Source organism: Schistocerca gregaria, chromosome 9 (genome assembly GCF_023897955.1).
Source record: "Schistocerca gregaria isolate iqSchGreg1 chromosome 9, iqSchGreg1.2, whole genome shotgun sequence".
In the NCBI taxonomy this organism is placed as follows: Eukaryota; Metazoa; Arthropoda; class Insecta; order Orthoptera; family Acrididae; genus Schistocerca; species Schistocerca gregaria.
Genome location: NC_064928.1, coordinates 111899536 through 111921969, shown reverse-complemented (window position 1 = coordinate 111921969; position 22434 = coordinate 111899536). Strand labels below are relative to the sequence as shown.

The 22434-nt window shown below is 46.0% G+C and overlaps 1 protein-coding gene and 1 pseudogene across 4 annotated transcripts in view; one reads left to right on the top strand and one right to left on the bottom strand.

The window, feature by feature from the left end:
* Positions 1-22434, top strand: part of LOC126291686 (fasciclin-2) — an 856801-nt gene that overhangs the window by 397442 nt on the left and 436925 nt on the right. The gene's annotated exons all lie outside the window — the stretch shown is intronic.
* LOC126292327 (5S ribosomal RNA) lies at positions 1771-1887 on the bottom strand (annotated as a pseudogene).

Here is a 22434-nt window from a genome sequence, read left to right as displayed (position 1 = left end):
CGTGCATTTCGGCCTCCATTCGTAACACTGTGTTGGCTCTTCTGCCAACGAAACAGGAAAAGTATCTGTAAAACGTGTAATGAATTAAAACAGCGGTATGGAATTCACGTTGACCTTTTTTTTTCAATATGGTGACCCTGTTTTTCTGTGTACTTGGTACATCCATGGAGAAGCTTCTCAGCACCCTCAGCTTGAACAGGAAGCCACCTAAACTCCGCTTCGTTCGGCTCCTCGTCGAAGTTAAATCGGCGGCCTCTTAAAATGTATTTAATCTTTCCTGGGGAGATTAGGACTGTGTAGGATGCTGCAGCAGTTCCAAATGCTTATTTTCAAGAGGTTGAATGGTGTGTGGGGGGGGGGGGGGGGGTCATTTGTGTGGAATATCGACGCCGTTTTACAACAGAAGTCTGTATTTGTTTTGAATTGTAATTATTCAAATGGCTTTGAGCACTATGGGACTTAACATCTGAGGTCATCAGTCCCCTAGAACTTAGCACTACTTAACTTAACATAAGGACATCACACACATCCATGCCCGAGGCAGGCTTCGTACCTGCGACCGTAGCAGCAGCGCGGTTCCGGACTGGAGCGCCTAGAACCGCTCTGTCACAGCGGCTGGTTTTCGAATTGTAGGCTTCAACAAGTTGTAAAGGATATTACTGTTCACTGTCGACCAGTTTTCCAGGTAATGTTCCACAATTCCGTACGCCCCCCCCCCCCCCCCCCCCCGCAAAAAAAGAAAACTATTACCATATACCTCTACTGCTAGAGGGTCGGCTCTTGGACTTTTTTTTTTGGTAGAGATCGGGGGTGTTTTCATTTAATCCTCTGGCGTGTGCTCTCTAAAAACATTTTACATTCCAGGGTGTGCTGAGGACATTGTAACCTGCAGAGGTAATGGTACTGCACGATCGAAGCGGCTCACAATGTATTGTGTGACTATATTATTTGTGGGCGTTGGGAATCGTAACGTTGATGCTGCACGTTGTTATGTTGATACCTGGTCCGGTCACCCACCGCTTCGGAAGCAGGTAAAGGGCCGTTCTCGGCGAGCAGGTAGTCACGATAGGCTGCTAAGGAGTCTCCGGTGATGGCCCTTCACCGGTCGAGCAGCGCCGCGGTAACTGGCAGGGGAAGGTGGGGTAAAATGCCAGGTAATGGGCCATTTGGGCCGTTACATATTCAGCAGCAGCAGCAGCATCCGGAACAGCCGCGGAGATCACAGGGCGGGGCCACCCCTGCACGAGGCTCGCGCCCCGCCTCTCACCGCCTCCCTCAGGACCGTACCGGGGGTGGCGTGGGAGGCATCTCGCGATCCCTGCTCCATACTAGCGACGCTCACTGCTGTGGGAATTCACACCTGGGAAGGCAACAGAAAGCCGGCCGTCTCTTCAAGCCGCATGCGTCCTCTGAAAATCCTTGTTTCCACATGCACATCAATACTCCGCGTAGGGTACTTAACGTAGCATGTCAGTCCTCAAACCCCCCTCCGATTTCCCTGGTCGACTCACAAATGGTCTTTAGATGAACATTTGCTGCTAAGCCTTCGTAGATTTAGAGAAAAGCACTCAGTCTTCAGGCCACAAGGGGCCCATCGGGACCATCCGACCGCCGTATCAACCTCAGTTGAGAATGCTGATAGGAGGGGCGTGTGGACCAGCACACCACCGCCCTCCCAGTCGTTATGATGATTTTCTTTGACCGGAGCCGCTACTATTCGGTCGAGTAGCCCCTCATTTGGCATCACGAGGCTGAGTGCACCCCGAAAAATGGCAACAGCGCATGGCGGCGGGATGGTCACCCATCCAATTGCCGACCACGTCCGACAGCGCTTAACTTCGGTGATCTCACGGGAACCGGTGTATCCATTGCGGCATGGCCGTTGCCTTCCGTAGATCGAGAATCTCTCTGATTTTACCTTCACAATCTCTTCCGGGATGTACGAGTGGCGTTGAGTAATTAATGCAAGACAGGTGGTCATTTTCGGGATTTCAATACAGCATGTAATCCCCCACTCTTTAGGTCACAAAATCCTATTTTTCAACACAATCTCTGTTCATTGCGACAGCCTTAGGCCACCTTACTGGAAAGAGCTGTTCGCTCGCATGCTACCCCTGCACTGCTCGGCGTCGTGGCGCGTCAGTAACCTCCCCATCATCCACGTACTGGTTGCCACGGAGGGCTTCCTTGATTGGGACAAACAGAAGAAAATTGGAAAGTGCGAGATCCGCGCTGTAGGGGTGCTAAGAAAGTACAGTCCTGTGAAACTTAGGGAGCTCCTGTGTGATCTGTGGACTTGTGTGCGGCCTGTCTTAGAGGAGGGTTGCTTTTCATTCTTCTGGCGACGAACACGTTGAAGTCCTTTTGTCAGCTTCCTGAAGATAGCACAATCGCTTCATAGTTGTGGACATCAAACGAATAATCCCGTCAGCGTTCCGCAAGACCGCCACCACGGCCCTACCAGCTGAGACTGAAGCGTTGAACTTTTTCTTCGCAGGAGAGGTGGTGTGACGTCACTCCATGCAATGCCGTTTTGTCTCCGCTTGGAAACTCTCTCATAGCTATTACGATAAAATTACAAAGCTCGGCCTCGTAACTCACAAGCAGTTCAGCACAGATGGTTCTTCTGTTAGGCGGCGATGAAACCAGTTTCTACACCTATGAGTATCCCAACTGGTGAACGAGTGTGTCAGCACTGCCAGCAGAGGCGTCCAGCCGTGCAGCTAGTTGTTTTATTGTGATCCGTCAATTACCTCGAATGAGAGTGTCCGAACGTTACAACACTGCAGGAGTCAAGAGCTATGTGTCATTGTGGACGTGGGACAGGTTTACTCGACCTTGTTGCGATTACGACGGACGCCTCGTTCGACGACTCACCGTGCTTTTTTTCGCAGCTGGATCTCCTTAAACATTCTACAAATGCCTAAGAAAATCTGCGATACTCAGGATTTCCGTCAAAAGAAACTGAATAATAGCTCTCTGCTTGGAACACATCTCCTTCACAGCCGGAATTTTGGAGGATACGTATAGCGCGGAACTTCATGAAACTGTAGCGGGTGAACCGGCAATATTCCACCATGTCCCATAACAACGTCCGCATTTTTTCAATTTAAACTGGTCGAGAAAAAATGTACGTAGGAGAAAGGATGGTATCTGTTGACTCTCGGAAGTTAGAACGGTAAAGCACACCATAATGCAGAACGTCTCTTTTGTAGCGTTTGCCGTTCGATTTGGTTCAACACCTCCATGACAGTTTCACGTTATCTAAATGTACCTATAACGAAATCCGCTGTTCTTCTTCGGACATTAAGTTTAAAAGTCTCTCTCGGCTACAGAAGCCACGTAAAAATTCTGAAATTCGGTCCCTGCAGGAACAGTTTCTGTAGTACTTTCGTTCTTCCTCTCTTTCCACTACTTTCACCGCACAGGCTCAGTGATTTTGCGCAGCGGAAGTGGCAACACAGTGGCAGGCGGCAACTCCAGTACAGGCGACTGCTCGCGGGGGAACACCAGCCAAACGCCAACTCGTTTAAATTCGAGTAACCAATTTGCGCTCCAGAGTTTATTGGTTAATGTATAAAACGTCGTATCTCCTGAACTGTACGTTATGAAGGGATGAACACGTTTATGAGGACACTGCGAAATTCGTTGCTGATACAGGTAGTAGTAAAGAAATAATAAATTAAAACGCCCTGATTGATGGTGCAGCTTTACTGCATGAAGACTCAAGATGTGGTAACCCGTAAACTCTATTCGTTTCGACATTTTGCAAGAGGTATCGACAATAATGTTTGAAAACAGTTTGCCACCATGTGTAAAGTTTGTTCCAAGTCGCTTGGTGCTCTCCTGGTCAAATACTGGACGCATATAGTGTGGATAATTTGCGCGCTTTGAGTTACTCTGCGCGCTTTGAGTTACTCTGCTTCAAGACACACACTTCACTACTTGACTTTCATGTAAGACGATGTTGCCCTTAGATGCCGTTAATGATCCTTCAACTGGGACTGCGTGGTTCTAGCCGTTTAGTATCACAGATCAGCGGACAGAAGCTTTTAACTTACATTACAGGTGCTCAGTACGAGCACCACTCGGAACACGGCGAATGTCACCACAGTCACAACAGTGTGCTTGGGAAATCGTTTCATTGCTTGCCTATCTGTAGGCGTGAACTAATTGGGTGCGACAGTACGGAGCGGACGATGTGTCTACATCCGTGGACTTTTCTGAGACCATTACCCCTTAGTGCAATCAGACCATCATCGGGCTTATCCCGAAGTTCAGTCAATATTAGCTAGTACCTCTTCAACGTTAGGGCCTATCTGAACTTTAGAATGAAAAAGAATTTTCTCTGAACATTCTTATTTTTTAAAATGACGTAAGATAAATCAGGTATAATCCACGTGGAAGCAGATGTGCCCAGCGACTGCATTTAATTCAATGGGTACAGCAGTCAGTGGTTTTAATGTTTTAACTCAAAATTACTGGTATTTTATCATTGACTCAGTTTCAGAGTTCATTGGTGTACCCTCTTCTGCTCATAAGATAAGTCATATTTAGTTTTTTAAGTGTTTTATTAAACCACGAACTAATGGATCAATGACACATAGGTTACTGCTGTTTTCTATCAATTTTATTTTTATGGAATGATACGACAGTTATAAGTGCATCGGCAGCGCTACCTACAACCCCCTCTTAGAAAAGAAAGCTAGCTATAATAATAATAAGAAGCATCGATAATAATAACAGTAATGATTTTAGACGCTACTATGCTAGCCATCACATAGGTTCTGTTGCGTTGTTAGTTTGCTTGCCGTTGCAAAGTGAGTAATGAAGCCATTTCTGGTCTATTGCTGGAAGTGCCTGCAACTCAGTTGCATGAGACATTTAAGTGCATGTGATAAATATGTCTGAGTTTTATTGTCATAATGAGGAAGACGTTCACATATTTGTTCCACAAGCCGTGACCTCCATGACATTTTGTCACCCATCAATACTGGTGTTTGAAGAAACGTAATTATTTATAGTTTGCGTAATTAGTTTCACAGTGCTTCGAAATAATGATAATAGTAATGATCTTCTAAAAACAAGTTAGTTTCATGACCGAAACAAAACTGAACCCATTTTGTTTTTACTCCTCAGCAAATTTCATTTTACCCCTCAGAGTACCATTGGTCTGTATGTTCTGACACGGCTTCGACAGTGGGGGAGGTGTTCTGTGCACTAATTGTTTTCGGTATGTCTTGTAGTTTTCGCGCAGTCGGCTTCTTTGGTGTGTTAATTGGGACTATGAACGGAGTGTGTATTCCCTGAAGGGTACATGTGGTGCTGAAGGGGAAACCGTTTGGGGGCAGCGTGGTGCTGGACCACATCAAAGGAATTTCTGGTGCGTGCGTGGTGTTTGGAAAAGAGAGCGGGGACGCGGAAAGGGTAGGCGCCAGGGTGGAAAGGTCTCAAGGGTTACTCGAGGTGGCTTCAGAACGGGGACCGCAAAAGGCGCGTGAGAGAGCGAATGACAGCGTGCGATAGGCCGCACACCGGCGACCGCCACTTGTTATTTTTAATGACTCGCGAGTCATTAGCGGCGGGTGTCTGGTTTCTCCGTGGGGAGCGCCGGGCCGTGAGGTATCTGCTGCGTGTGTCGGCAGTCCCTGGAGAGGCGCTCCACTCGCAGGGCTAGGGGTAGGGGCGGCAGCCAGGGGGGGAGATCGAGCCCGCCACACGGCCGCCTCACCTGGCACCACGCGCGTAAAGCAGAAGCTCGCAAAGCGTGCGAACACGCTCTTACCAGTTGCATACCAACGGGCGGGGTCAGTAACTGACCCCAACGATGTTTTTAGGCTAAAACTCCTGACGTGTTCAGTAGCTTATTTCATAAATACATGACATTTATCATAATTATAATTGCTACAATCGACAATAAGAACAGCTTTCGGTTTACACTCATTGTTGAGTTACAGCGATTGTTACAACTGAAGGTGTATCAGGTCAGCAATCACCACTGGCAGTCAACCGGTAAACAGTGTGGTGAGTGGAAGGTAATATCTTTGTGGCATTTGACAGAATGTTCAAGAACATGAAACTGACAGATGACGGAATTAGAAATTTGCTTTAGAGTTCAGACAATGAATTTAGTGGTGAACTATCCGAAAGCTCAAGGAGCACTGGAAGATCTTGCTTGTGAACTTTGTGACCTCAACATGAAAAGGCCTACACTCAAAATACACTACAGCGTTATCATCTTTTGGGTATGACTATAATCAAAATCAGGGTGCTGTGAGCAGATGAAACAACGTTACGGAGCCGCGACGGAAAGTAACACGTGCAGCTGTGCACAATCTGGCAAAGAAAGGACGCCGTTACTTATGCGCCAGAAGCAAAGACCGTAAGTACATGAAGGGTTGCACTTCTTGCAGGAAGTATATCTGCCCTGCAGGAAGTAGTTCGTATTGTAAAGTGTTCTGAATGTGAACTGAGTAACCCTTGTAATTGTGAAATTACTACAAATAAATGTAAAAAAAACTATTTATTTTTTACTAAAAATGCCCCAGACCCTTTCCCAGTAATAATAATGAACATTTTAATCTTCTAATCAGCCAAAATTATGGAAATACATAAGTAATGTGATTTACCGTAGATAGAGAATGTGTGTTGGTTGTGGGGTCAGTCGCTGACCCCTCCCACTGGCGTTGGCCAGTGCAACACACAGCATCTGTATGCAACTGTTAATGTGGTGCACTGCGTGCTGGCTCTGGAAAACAAATGAGCATCGAAGGCCGTAGGGGCCGTTTAGAGTCCGCAGAACTCTACTAGAAATAGCGGCGCGGCACACACACAGAGAGAGAAACATCTTTGGAGAGAGCATTGCGTTTTGCGCCTGTAATCAACATTGAGCTCCAATTGGCTCATGATCTCCGAGCGATGCTGTCTGTTTAAGACCAATTCACATTTGCGACCACGTCAAGATTTTCCACATTGCATTTGTAATGGCAGCGTTCACAAAGGCCATCAATGGACCGTCACGCCATATCGCGGGACTTCGAAGTTCCTCGGGAAGGAAATTTTGACGGTGTCGTTGCCTGCTAACAACACAATTCAACCTATTCTAGCCGTGGTCACTCGCGTTATAGTAATGGATATCGTGTTTCGTGTCTTCGTAATCGTCATTTTTATTATTATGCTTTGTTTCCGCGGCAAATTGCAAGTGCACCATGACTAGTTGGACATTTTTTTTCCATATAGTGTTCTTATACGAGTGAGATCAGGTATCTGAAAGTATATATATGAATAACGCGTATTTTCGGCATTTGTTTCGTCTCGGTTATAACAGGTGCTTTTTATGTTTACTGATAACCGAATTATAAAAATCGACATATCAATTAGCTAAAATTCTTCGGTTTTAGATAAGCCTTTTAGAAGGAAGCAAACAATGGAAACCCCCGGTAGGAATATCAACAATGTTGGAAAAGATAGGTTGCAGCTTACCATAAAGAAGACACGTCAAGTTGCACACACACACACACACGCCGCGCGTGGTAGCCGCACAGCCTTGGGCGCCTTGTCACGGTTCGCGCTGCTCTCACCGTCGGATGTTCGAGTCTTCCCTCGGGCATGGGCGTGTGTGTTGTCCTTAACTTAGTTTAAATTATATTAAGTAGTGTGGAAGCTTAGGGACCGATGACCTCAGCAGTTTGGTCCCATAGGACCTTACCACAAATTTTCCTCACGCACACACGACCGTCACCACCAGCATCTAGGGCCGGAATGCATTCCGTGTAGCCGCATTACCATCGCGCATTGAGTCTGTTAATTCTCCTCGTGCGGCCATGACCACGCCGGAAACATTTTCACATGTTTTACCTTAGTACAGAGACAGCTCCGCCAATGCACTGCCCTTTTATGCAGAGTTAACCAGAGTAACTGTAATGATTGAAATGAGTAGTGGCAGCCATGGGCAGGTGGCAGCACTGCGGGTTCGTGACAGATAGCGAGTAAACAGTCCGCCATTTCAGTAATCATGGATCAGGGGAAAGGAAAACATCGTGCGTTAGTTATGAAACGAGTGATAGTTTGGTAGCAGCGCACAGGGAGTTTCGACGTTTTTATAGTTTAGGACGTCATGGTGCCGTTCCGTCGAAACACGCGATAAAATGTTGGATTAATATCTTTGAAGAGACTGCATCTGCCCTCAAGAAGAAACCAACAGGATGACAAAGAAGTGTGCGTTCTCCAGCGAACGTTGATAGTTCAAATGGATCTAAGCACTATGGCACAACATTTGAGGTGATCAGTGCCCTAGACTTATAATGCGATTAAAACTACTTTGTACTTGACAGTTCCTGTTAGAGTGATACGAGGACTACCTTCTGACACTTTTTTTTAACTCAATTTTGTGCTTCTGAAATATAGAAATATTTAACTTTTTACGAAAGTTGAATTTTCACGCTACTCAATATTAATCATTCCCTATCTCCTAAAACATGTCCCAGCAACAAAATTTTTTGTTGTCTTCAGTGGCATATTTCGATAAAGTTTGTAATCTTTCTGAGCAATACAGCCAGTAATAGTGAAGTAATAAATTAAAATGTCACGTCTGACGCGGAACTTTTTCCAAATCAACATCAGAAATGTAGTAAGCGACAAACTTTTTCCTTTCATATTTTTCGTGGGGGGGTCAAAGCGAGAAAAAGTTTCGGAAAGGTTTGAATTTATTTTTAGAGCTTGTTGGAAGTGGGTGTGTGCTACAGTTTCGCCAAGACGAGAATAGTATTGTGCGTACCGTTGAAGTGCTGATATAACTTACGCTGGTGGGAGAAAGCAGCACATATACCGGCGTTAGTTACATTTTCGTCTTGTGCCATGAATCTTGCCGTTCCAAGAGAACTGCACGACCACTTAATTTTTCGTAAATAAATCCCAGGTTTAATAAAACCAGCCGAAGAGATGACTTACTGTCAGCAAAAAGACCAGCTTCTTTAAGCGTTACATGCAGTTTTTGTAACGTTGGATGCTCTCGACGGTGATAATATGCATACAAATGTCTGCGAATCGCACCCTGTTCGAAAGAATCAACGTTCGTCACACACGTTTCTCGACGCGTCGTTTTTTCCCCGGAGTTTCCGGACTTGGCGGTTCGGAGTTAAGATTTGATGGCTCGGAATGTGTATTCAGTTTTTCATTTTGCTTTTCACCTATGTTTATAGCGGTTGTTGTGCTTATTCTTAATGCTACCTCAGTCCTACCGACTACCTTATTAATGTGCATTCCTCCTCCACTTAGCTACCTACTGCGTTGCTGTGAAAACAGAGATGACGAAGCCATAGTAATGATGATGTCTGCTTCCACGGAGCGCTACGGTGGGGTGACGGAACTCTGAGGAAGAAACTGGTCGTCGCGATGACGCAAGCGAGCAGGCTGCACCGCCTTAGGTGGGGGAGGGAGAGCCGTGATAACGAAGCGGGGGCGGCGAGTGGCTGCAGCTGGAGGGCCACGTTGCCATGGAGACGGCAGGCCGCCACCTGGACGCCTAATTCCAGGCCGCCCAGATTACATCCCGTCGGCTCGGCATCCCAACTGCTACGCCGTCTCGGTCTTTCGGCCTCCGGAGACCCAGAGGGCTCACACAGAAAGTTGTTTGCCCTATGTCCACACAGACACTTCCGTGGAGAGCTTTCCCAGAAGAGTTACATCAGACGTTAAGCCACCACTGCTGGTCAGTAGTTAGCTTCCCACTGCAGCGGGCAGCAGAAGATAAGTACTGAAGAGAAACACAAAGGGTAGATGGAAAGAGACGGTGACGCACTTCAATCGATTGGAAACGGTTCTAAATCAGAAGTCTATCGTTCTTCGAAATCCCGACTGTCTCTTTAGTCGCACGAAGTAATGAGCGATAGTGGCAGGAAATCTCAAGTTGGTTCCATATTGTTTAAATTTTCGGAAGGCTTTTGACACCGCTCCTTACAAACGGCTTCTCTTGAGACTCCATGTCTGCCAGGTATCGTTTTGGCTCTGCGACTGGATTCATGATTTCCTGTCGGAAAGGTAACAGCTACGGAAAGTCATGTACCGAAAGAAATGCGATTGCAGGCTGTCTTGGCGTAGCCCAGTGATGAACTTTTCTCGGGCGATCGGCCAGGTGTCGTCTTGTCGCAAGAAATTGTTAAAGGTCTTCTGCTCTTCTTAATTTGTGTAAACGATTTAGGACACAGTTGAGCAGTCATCGTATGTTGTTTTCAGATAATGCTAACGTTTACCGTCTAGTAAGGCCATCGGAAGTTTAGACAACATATCTGCATTGTGCGAAAAGTGGCAACTGCGTTTAACGATAAAACGTGTTAGGTCCTCCACTTAAGTGCTTTTTATTACGCAACTTTGAAAATTGCCGATTCAGGTAAATACTTGCGGATTTCAATTAACTAACAACTTAAATTACAGCCATCACATAGAAAATGTTGTTGGGAAGGCGAACCAAAGACTATGTTTTATTGGCAGAACACTGAGAGGATGCAACTCTACTAAAAGACATCGCGTACATTACGCTTGCTCGAGTATTGCTGCGCGGTATGGGTGCCGTGCCAGATGGGATTGATGTTCACACAAGGGCAGCTTTTCGTTGCGGTGACATAGTGTCATGAAACTACTATCAGCAAGGTTCTCGTCCACCTGCCAAAGTGTTTTGTTGTTTTCCTCCTACATGGGCACATATGACCATCGTGATAAAATAAAGAGAAAGCTATACGGGATTAGGTGTTCATTTTATTCGACGTGCTACTGGAGAAGCCTTTATGGCGGCTTCAATTCTGCTGGAGACACTTTTGATGTAGTGTCTGAATGTATGTAGAGGAATGGCAGCAGATTCTGTCTCAAGAGCTGGCGTTTGGAGCGAAGTTAGATTCTAAGTCACGAGAGACTGTCCAGTCGGTTCAGGTCAGCAGGGTGGGGTGGACATTGTCTCTAAATCATTGGCTCACAGATGCTACATTTTGAGAGGACGGTGTCATGCAGATGCAATCAGTTACTGTCTCCGATTGGGCTGTACATAGGACAATTCTGTAAAATGTTTACACGTTCTTCTGTATTTAGCTTTTTCTTAAGCGCAGTAAGGGGAACACAGAAGACAGACCCGTGCCCTAAACCATCTCGTCCGGCTACTTCGCTTTCGGCACGACACCTGAAAGCAAGTATTGTGCTCCAGGCGTTCGCCACACCCGAATCCTGCCGTAGGGCAGAGCGTCATTCATCGATGCACACCAGTCATCCATTGTCTAGTTCTGTCGCTCATGCGTCGCTTAGCGTTGACTGTAGAAATGTGGGGTTTATGAGCAGCCGCTCAACCATGAAATCCAAGTTTTCTCACCTCCCGCCTAACTGTCATAGTACTTGCAGCGGATCCTGATGCAGTTTGGAATTCCTGTGTGACGGTCTGGATTGATGTATGCCTACTACACATTACGACCCTCTTCAACCATCGGCGGTCTCAGTCAGCAGACGAGGTCGGACTGTACGCTTTTGTGGTGTAGGTGTCACGTCACGTTTCCACTTAATTGTGACATGGGAAACAGTGAGCCTAGGGATGTTTAGGAGAGTGGAAGTCTCGTGTACAGACGTATGACACAAGTGACGCCCAATCAGCTGACCACGATTGAAGTCCGTGAGTTCCGCGGAGCGCTCCATTCTGCTCTCTCACGATGTCTGATGACTACTGAGATCGCCGATATGGAGTACCTAGTATGTTGCACATTAACTTTCCTTATTTATCTTGTGCACCCAGACCCATTTCGCCTTAATTACAAGGCATCTTCAGTGGGTGTCAGATCAATGTCTAGTTCATTATTTCTAAGCCAAATATCGTTCTCTCTGGCGGCAAATTGGTTGAAAGTTCGCACTTTTCTTTTGGGCCAAAGTTTTCGACGTCGAAACCAGCGAGAAAAAGGAAAAGTGGAAACTTCCAACCAGTTTGCCACCAGACAGTAAGCTGTTTGGTTTAGAAATAATGAATTAAAAGTTGGTCTGGCAGCCATTGAAGATGCCTTTAATTAACACGAAACGCATTTGGGTACACAAGATAAATGAAAAAAGGTTGATGTGCAGCATTTTCTTTTGAACTATTGTAATGTATACACAGCTGCTGCGGAAATGGCCAGGGCAAGAAACTGGTTAATGAATAAAATGTTTATTTCAAAATAAAAGGTGAGGCTACGACAGGAAACGAATTTCCTTAACAAATGCTCACTGCGTAATACGGTGATGTCTGGATTGTGTGCATAAATCAAGTGCCGAGAAAGGAGAATAGCCGGCCGGAGTGACCGAGTGGTTCTAGGCGCTACAGTCTGGGAGCGCGCGACAGCTTCGAATCCTGCCTTGGGTATGGATGTGTGTGATGTCCTTAGGTTAGTTAGGTTTAAGTAGTTCTAAGTTCTAGTACCTGGTAGTAGGTGGCATCACGATGCAGGTAATATGAAAAACATATGTTTTTGGTGGTGTGCGGATACTTTTGATCACACAGTGTCCATGGGGTTCGCCTGGTCTTGGTTTGGCAACGGTCGTTCCTTCGCGTTTCCCCTTTACAACTACAGCAGGGACAGTCGAATTGGGCCTCTTTAATTGAGATTAAATGCCTGAGTGAGTAGTGGACGTCGGAAGTTACAGAACACTCCTGCCCGATCCAGTTTACTGTTGTTGTTTCTCTACTTAACAATACAATGTTCCCCGCCTCCTGTTATACTGGCAGGCCCGATTTTTTTGGCATCTAGCGGCCAATTCGGCATTACGTGCCGGTGTCCGGACACTTTGTACAAGTGCGTATGATGCTGATGTAAATTTAGAACTAGGAAATAGAGCTATGCGGAATATTGTGTGAGACTTACATGATGTGGGGGTTCTGCGCGCAGCTCATATCGTAGAACCGCGCAGACGGCGGCTGCATCTGTCGTTCGCCATCTGTGCCACCGGCGGGGGCGGAAGGTGTGGGTCGCGGTGCGGCAGGCCGGTCGCCCGCTATCTGCGTTGTGTGGGTGTGAGAGCCCCGTGTGGCCCCCGGGGTGCTGGCAGCGGGCGCCCCAGCTGTCGTCGCGACGACCGGCCGCGCCAGATAGCCGCTATCTCCCGCCTCTCTCCGCACACCTGCTGCGGGAGCTCGTGGCGGCCGGTTGCCTCTCCTACAGGAAAGTCACAACTCAGTCCCCAGCACCAGAGATCGTAACTAGGGCCGTAGCAAAGAACACTAAGTGACAAGTATCGGCTTTTACGCAGTACTAAATTACTGGTAACGAAATGAGAACATTTTCATTTCAATTCCCTTTACAAAGGAAGCGAAACGGACTATATATTTGTGAAATACGAGGGCGTCCTGAAAAGCAATACCTCCGAATTTTTTAATGTGAAAACTCTCGAAGCTATTTAAATAAAACAAACGTTAGTAACGATCTGGACCTTTATTCGTGATGTCCAAATATTTGTTTCTCAACATAGTCACCCTGGCGACGAACGCATTTCTTCCAACGAGAGATCAGTTTGTCGAAACTGTCACTGTACAATATTTGACTTCTTTGGCGAAGCTGCAATCTGTCCTCTGGTTGTACCGATTCTCCAGTGTCAAAAGTTGTAATGCCACAACGAAGCATAGCCAAGGCGCAGCAGTTGAATAAGTGAACGCTCGTGCATAGTTACGCAAACAAAATCACAGGTGCTTCCGCCTGGCGGCAGTCAAATGAAATAGTGCTACGAGTAAGTATCTGAATAGTGCTGCGCTCGGACGACGAAATAAGAAGCATTCAACTAGGATAATATTATTACGTATAGTAAAAATATTAATTTAATATTAGTTTTATATATATATATATATATATATATATATATATATATATATAATGACTGTAATTGAATATGGTAATGTTATGGTATGTCCGTTTGTAAATAGAGATCTTAGCATAGCGTAAATTAATGTTTAAATGTGAGGGAAATCCCCGAGAAAGCGGACAATGCATGTTTGCGCGTGAATTTGGCAATGAGATGTGTTCTGGAACTGTTCAGATGCAGAACAGAGATTACGTGGCGCGAAAGTGACGCTTTAAGTACGAGTACGGGAACGTTGCTTATAGACAGTTGAAAGTGAGCTTACAACAAACACGAACTGGATTTATGGTTTGTCAGCAAGTCAAATGGACAATAAAGCTTGCAGGATGCAACATTTCGACGGAGACGGCTTGTGAGCGATATAGTTGCTGTTCCCGCTCAAAAAGCACATGCCACGCCTTGTGGAAGTCTGCGTAATTTACGACGGACTGCAGCGACCAGCAGCAAGGTATGAAATGACCAAGTGTCCGCAGCTAAGGTTGCAGTGTGATCTTACTGCCGTATGAGATCCATTGATGAGCTCACGCCAGCACAAGCAACGAAGTAGTAGGTATCACACGACAATGTTTTTATGAACAGTGCATTTTATACCGCCGCCATAACAAGTACATTTATCCGTAGCGAACCAGTTTATGTATTTATCAAGTCAAGTTCTCTACAGTGTAATGTCTGAGTGCAATAATAAGTTTGTGATTCAAAGTGCATTCCACGAGTGTCATCAATTATTTACAGAAAATAGTTCATTATTATCCCAAATCCATCACTGCGTGTGCAGCAATACCAGTAGAAAGGCTATATTACGTGAGTGTCGGCGTATTAATGCAACAAGAGGATATAAACGGAGTTAACGCCGAAAATTTCCAACAAACGCCGGATTATACAACTGACAGAAGACGCTAGGTGCTGTGCCACATTAATTACAGTTCAACTCGATATGATGCCTTTTTAGCACATTATCAACGTAAAAACTCGTTCAGTTTCACTAGAATATAAAGATTCTAAAGTAATGTTTTTAACATCTCTAGTAACCATCAGTTCTATAGTGTTCACTGATTATTCAATTAAAGAATTTATCCCCACCACAGTACTCATTGTACCTTCACTTCAATGCAAATTTAGTAACATTAAAATCGTTACTGACAGTTGGTGTAGATCAATCTAACTTACAGCAAGTTCAAGTGTTTATCATATGTGTATGTCTATTGTGTTACGCAAATGTTGTTCGCCTGCTAGGCGTAATTAACGTGCACCAGTTAGTGCATTTTGTTCAGTCACTTCAAAGAGGTTGTTTTTGTTAATGAAAATCAGAATTCATTTAACATTCTATTTCTTGTACGCCATCGCCAGTATTTATTCAGTAATTCCGTGTAGTAGTCTGAATTACATAGCAAAGCTATTCGGGCGCATTAAACGCGATAGCCGCTTTCCAGACGTCCGATGCCGCATGGTCTAAAAATATTACAGTACATTCGGATAGTGGCATCGCAAAGTGAAGACCTCGAATGTGTGCTTTCAGTTTCAGAAGGAGATAAAAATCGGATGGAGTCATATCGGGAATGTATGGATGAGAGTGAAGCCAAGTCGCCCTCGCGTCGGTGCAGATGTCGCAGCACTCGTGCGTGGTCTTCCGTTGTCTTGCCGGAGGACAGGGTGCTGCTCGCGTCTCCGAATCCGAAACTCGGTTACAGCTCGCTCTTCCTCACGAACCGACGTAGTTACGTGACGCATCAACGTGTTACATCCTGCAAGTCGGAGCCCTCCAGCGGCAGAGGGCTGCAAATATGCGACAACACGACAAAAGATGTAAAATGTTAATCACGTTTATTTTATTTAAGAAGCTCTTTGAGCCTCCTCATAAAAGTAGTGAGGCATTATTTTCCGCAACGACACCGTAATATTGCAGAGGTGTACCTAGTAATAATAACTTCCCAGTGGTCTTTTAAAAGCTCTGGCACAAATACGAGGAGTGGTCCTACTTTCTTTTTACGTACGATCGGTCGCGATGTAAACCACACCTCCCAGCAGTTCTCTGCATAGTCGGCGCTGCGAGTTATTTGTCGTAGCGTTGCAGCAACCTCCCATTACCGTCGTCACAGAGGGCAGCCGGCTGTGTTATCAGTTCTCTACGCTCGTCTGCAGACCGTTGTCTCTGCCAGAGTGCTGTCTTCGTAGGTAACGGTTGATGTGACAAACAGGTGAAAATCGGAGAGAGCGAAGTCTGGGCTGAACGGCGTCTGTTGGTCGTGTGGCTGGGGCCTCCAGTCGGGTAGACCGTCCGCCGGCTGCAAGTCTTTCCATTTGTCGCCACTTCGGCGGCTTGCGCGTCGAAGGGGGTGAAACGATGATGATTAGGACAACGCAACACCCAGTCCCGGAGCGGAGAAAGACTGTGTGACGGTGGGAGGTCAAAACTCAAAAACACTTCCCACCGTAACCTCTGCAGGTGAGTCTCTGCTGCAGCTGCAGTGCCGGGCTGAAGGTGGACAGTGCCTGATTACAACATTCCTCTTCACTTGTTCCGAATTGCCCTCCGTAGACGGTTTTCCCGAATCTCGTGTTCCACTCACTGAACAGGATCGTCGGTTGATACTCATTTCCTTCCCTGGCCACTTGCATTGTCAACATCTTCACGGTCTGCTTAGAAGTTGCTGCTGTTTGGTGTCAGCAGTGACAATTACGTCAGCTGCATGAAACAAGGCGGAAACTCTCGGCGTGAAGAAACCACAGGGCATACGCTTCACACTTGGCGGGAGACTCTGTTGTTCTAGGAATCTTTAGGTGCTGACGATGCGCTCAGAACTGGAAAGCGTTTCATGAGGCCATCGATGGGGATATTAGAGACACGATGGAACACATCTGCGTAATGATTTTTTTTGAAAAAAAAAAGAAAAAGTTCCCTCTTATACTAGACAAACTGCAAAGGACGGAGTCATGACTGGAAATGGAGCAATAAGGTCCTTTGAACATGTGTCCAGAAGTGTACGACAAGAAAGCGTCCCGGAACACAGCACAGTGCTGCATCAGATACACGTCACGACAGATGTTAAAAGAGGCCTTTATACGATGGTTAGAACTTAAATAGTGGCAACTATTTATTCACAACCGATTAAAAAGATTTACATGTTTGTTCCTGTTACTGACATTCAAAGTAGTCACCAGCGTTGTGTAGAACCCGTTTCCAGCGGTGTGGAAGGCGTGGTATACCAATAGCAGAGCCTGTTCCGTTGACGCTGCGAATGGAGCGGTCTAGTGCCTGTCTAATCTCTGGAATAATTCTAAGGGAATGCGACGAAGTGGTTCGTTCATCTCCGGAATCAAATCAAAGTGACAAGGAGTTAAGTCTGCGGAGTGTCGTGGTTGATATAGCACTTCCCAGTCTCATTGACCGAAGAGAGCAGCCACAGCTTGCGCTGTTTGCGCAGAAAGTGTCGCCGCTTCTTTCGCAGAGCGGGTGCTCCAAAAACGAACAGTAATACTGTGCGCTGGCCGTTGTGTCCGAGCGGTTCTAGGCACTTCAGTCCGGAACCGCGCTGCTTCTACGGTCGCAGGTTCGCATCCTGCCTCTGGCATGGATGTGTGTGTTGTCCTTAGGTTACTGTGCATTGACGCTCTGCCGTGGAGGAACGTAATGCCTTAGGATAACACCATCGAAGTCGTACACGAGAATCACGATAACCTTAGATCGCTCCATTCGCACCATCAACAGAACGGGCTCTGCTAACGGCATACTACGCCTTACACATCGCTGGCAACGGGTTCTACACAACGCGGGTGACCACTTTGAAGGACTGAAGGATACATGCCGGATCGTTTTCGTAGGGCTGTTGACAAAACGTTGTCCCACTCGCTCAGTGACGTCGTCAGATGTGTTTGGGCGACCTGACGGTTTCCCACGTCTTACCGACTACTCTGTTTCTAGAAAACAGTTATGTCACTCATTGTAGACCTACTAGGAGGATCTTTAGCGTACTTGGTACGAAAATTACGCTGAACTGCTATCGCCGCCTTCCATTCTTCAAACCAAAACACCATGCTCGGCTCCATTGAAGGCAGCCGTCTTTAACGCAAGTGCCGCTACCGGTCCTTATGGTGCAATTCAACGCGCTGTCGAACTACGCGAGACAAAACGGGATGTATTTTCCTACAAACTGACACCACCACCACCTCTGTAGGTGCTATGAATTTTCAAAGTTGTAAAGTCCTTCTTGAAACGCCCTGTATTGGTGAGCCGAAACAAAATATTTTGGCATTCTGAGTAAAAAGTTGGAGAGTGAATTTCGTGAAAAGATCTCGCCGGGACGAAAACCGTCTGTGTTTTAAAGATTGCCACCCAACTCGCGATCGGCGACACTCTTGTCCCCATTTCGCCTTAATACAAAACCGAGCTGCCCTTCTTTGACCTTTTCCGCTGTCCTCCACCAGTGCTGTCCGATGCGGTTCCCATACCGCACAGCAATACTGTAGGAGAGATCGGACAAGCGTAGTGTAGGCAGTCTCTTTGTGCAGACCTGTTGCACCTTCTAAGCGTCCTACCAGTAAAACGCAGTATTTGGTTTGCCTTCGCCACAGTTATCCGTGTTGTATTGTATTTAACTGATTTGTGTGATTTGACATGTAACCAAATTTTAACGGATTCCTCTTAGTACTCAGACGAAGGATCTCACACTTATTATTTAGAGCCAATTCCCATTTCTCACACCGTATAGGTACGTTGCCTAAATAATTTTGCAATTGGTTATGATCTTCCGATGACCTTCTGAGACGGAATTCGACATCATCATCTGTAAAGTGTTTAAGAGGACTGTTTAGATTGTCTAATAAGTCGTTTACATGTAAGGCGCAGTCAAATGAAAAAGATACGGATGGAAAAAAAGTTAAGTAAACTGTTTATGTCAAAAATAATCAGCATAACTGTTTATATATTTATCCCACTGTCAGACAGGACGGACAATGTCTTCGTGGAAAAATGACTGCGGGTGCCTGTAGAACCGTGGTTGTACTCGTGCGTGCACCTCTTCATCCGAAGCAAATTGACGGTCACGGATGTCTTTCTTCAGGAACCGAAAAACATGGAAATCGCTTGCAGAGACATCGAGACTGTGTGGAGATGTGTAGTTGCAACATCTGGCGCATCGGGACCGCTGTTCATTGCTTTTTTGCAGTACGGCGCCACAAGTGCACGATGGTACGTGGACACGTCACAGAAACTGAAGCGCGCCGTCAAGCCCAAACGCTCAGGAATGTTCACAGCCAGCGTCCTGAGGCAGGGTAATCCCAGCCCGCACGTTGCCCAGACTGTTTCGACTACACTGGAGAAGTTTCGCTGGGAAGCCCTCACATGTCCTCTATACAGTCACGATCTGTCCCTGTGCAATTTTCATATTTTTGGAGCTCTCCAGAAAGACAATTGTGGCCGTTAGTTGGCTTCGGACGTAGAGGTGCTCGCTTGGGCACGATCGAGGTTCCGTAGGCAGCCCCAAAGAGGGAACAGTATGTCACAGTGGACAATTATGGCGACTAATTTTGAAATAATAAAAGTTTATTTCCCTTTTCTCCAATCTGTCTCCGTTGTTTTGACTGCCCCGTATACTGTACGTCAGGAATAGCCGCGGGTCTGGTAGACTTCCTTGGGGAACGCCAGATGTTTTACTCTATAACTGCCCGCCATTCACTACGAACTGTGATTTTTGTCACAGGCTCATGCAATTGCATTAGAAGCTGCTTCTAACAAGCAAAACTAGAAATATGGATTGTCGATAGCACTCATTACTTATTGAGAATAAAGGCCTAGTTGTGCTCATCTGTTTTGAGAAAAGATACAGCAATAGTACCGAATAGCATAATGCATTTCAAAACGAAGTCCGTATCAAAACAATAGTATATATAATACTAGCCATTAAAATTGCTACACCATGAAGATGAAGTGCTACAGCCGCGATATTTAATCGACAGGAAGAAGATGCTGTGATATGCAAATGATTAGCTTTTCAAATCATTCACACAAGGTTGGCGCCGGTGGCGACACCTACAACGTGCTGACATGAGGAAAGTTTCCAACCGGTTTCTCATACACAAACAGCAGTTAACCGGCATTGCCTGGTGAAACGTTGTTGTGATGCCTCGTGTAAGGAGGAGAAATGCGTACCATCACGTTTCGGACTTTGATAAAGGTCGGATTGTAGCATATCGCGATAGCGGTTTATTGTATCGCGACAATGTTGCTCGCGTTGGTCGAGATCCAATGACTGTTAGCAGAATATGGAATCGGCGGGTTCAGGAGAGTAATGCGGAACGCCGTGCTGGATCCCAACGACCTCGCATCACTAGCAGTCGAGGTGACAGGCATCTTATGCGCACGGCTGTAACGGATCGTGCAGCCACGTCTCTATCCCTGAGTCAATAGATGGGGACGGTTGTAAGATAACAACCATCTGCACGAGAAGTTCGACGACGTTTCCAGCAGCACGGACTATCAGTTCGGAGACCACAGCTGCGGTTACCCTTGACGCTGCATCACAGACAGGAGCGCCTGCGATGGTGTACTCAGCGACGAACCTGGGTGCACGAATGGCAAAACGTCATTTTTTCGGATGAATCTAGGTTCTGTTTACAGCATCATAATGGTCGCATCCGTGTTTGGCGACATCGCGGTGAACTCACATTGGAAGCCTGTATTCCTCATCGCCATACTGGCGTATCACCCGGCGTGATGGTATGGGGTGCCATTGGTTACACATCTCGGTCACCTCTTGTTCGCATTGACGGCACTTTGAACAGTGGATGGTTACATTTTAGATGTTTTACGACCCATGGCTCTGCCCCTCATTCGATCCCTGCGAAACCCTACATTTCAGCAGGATAATGCACGACCGCATGTTGCAGGTCCTGTACGGGCCTTTGTGGATACAGAAAATGTTCGACTGCTGCCCTGGCCAGCATATTCTCCATATCTCTCACCAATTGAAAACCTCTGGTCAATGGTGGCCGAGCAACTGGCTCGTCACAATACGCCAGTCACTACTCTTGATGAACTGTGATATTGTGTTGAAGCTGCATGGGCAGCTCTGTTTGATTCAATGCCCAGGCGTATCAAGGCCGTTATTACGGCCAGAGATGGTTGTGGGTAGTGATTTCTCAGGATCTAAGCACCCAAATTGGGTGAAAATGTAATCACATGACAGTTCTAGTATAATATATTTGTCCAATAAATACCCGGTCATCATCTGCATTTGTTCTTGGTGTAGCAATTTTAATGGCCAGTAGTGTATATTCTGTAAATTATGACACATATTCAGTTCGAAATACTCTTACAGTGACTTGATTCTGTCAGCAGGCTCTTGTGATGTGTCGGATATTCGCGTATAGATGCGTAACACGGTGTCTCCCCCGTATTAACGACACTCGTACAGGACAGGATGCGAACACGAAGCAGACACTACCTTTAGCTACAAAGTGTCCCCTGTTTTAAAGGGCGGAGGGGGGAGGGGGTCTTTGTAGTTCACCGTCATTCGAGAGCACGTTCGTGACGTCGCAGAGTTGATTTAATTAAAAGGGGAGAGTATTAGATACGAGAACCGGCGCAGCCTCTTTGTTAAATTACACCCGTAATAGCCGTTGTTAAAAGTTCTCCTAGCCGCGTGCACCGCGGAAGGGCGGTAATGGCACGGAGCGTTCTAAAGCTGCTTTGATACAGTGTTCTAGCCGACAGATCTCCTCCCGTGGGTTCTGGCTCTGACGAGTTGGCAGTGGCAACGCGATGCAGACTTTCTTATTTGTTTCCGTCAGGTGTGTTACAGATCGTATAAGTAGAGGAAATTAAAAAAACCTTTCAATTCTTGGCCAGTATCGGTGTTGTTTTCTGAAACTTTATTTTTCAAGTATGTTCTTCATTTCTGCCGTACTGGATGGTGTTTTCGTGTTATGTTGAAAATGGAAACGTACTTATAAATTACGGTATTATTATTATCAGCAGTATTGATATCTCACATCACATTAATATTAATTATTTGAAAGAAAAGAAAACTTAACACTAAACCTATTAAATTTAATCTGTTAAAGACTGTATAGTCTTTCATATGGGTATTGTGACGCCCGAAATTCAAGTGTTCCACGGGATGGGGCGACAAGGTTCGGGAAGAAGGGAAGTAGTCGATTGGCCAAAGTGAGAGGAAATCTCGACCTTGAGTATGTTTTTAAATCTCCTTATTACAAAAGGTAAGGCCTGGGTGTGTGTGTTGTCCTTAGCGCAAGTTACTTTAAGTCAGATTAAGTAGTGTGTAAGTCTAGGGACCGATGACCTCAGCAGTTTGTTCCCATAGAAATTACCACAAATTTCCAGTTTCCAAAACGTAAGGCTTGCAATAAATACTGAAATGAAAAACAATATGAGTGTTTTATAACTTCCAACTTTTCAAAACAGTATCAGCTCCTGATATAATTGCTCCAAAGGAGTTCTACCCACAATGAGAATAAGTCTTTACACAGAGACGGTGATTAACTATCCCCATGTCCGCTTTGATAGGTGAGTAGTCAGCGTGACGGATTGCTGTCCTACGGGCCCGGGTTCGATTCCTGGCTGGGTCG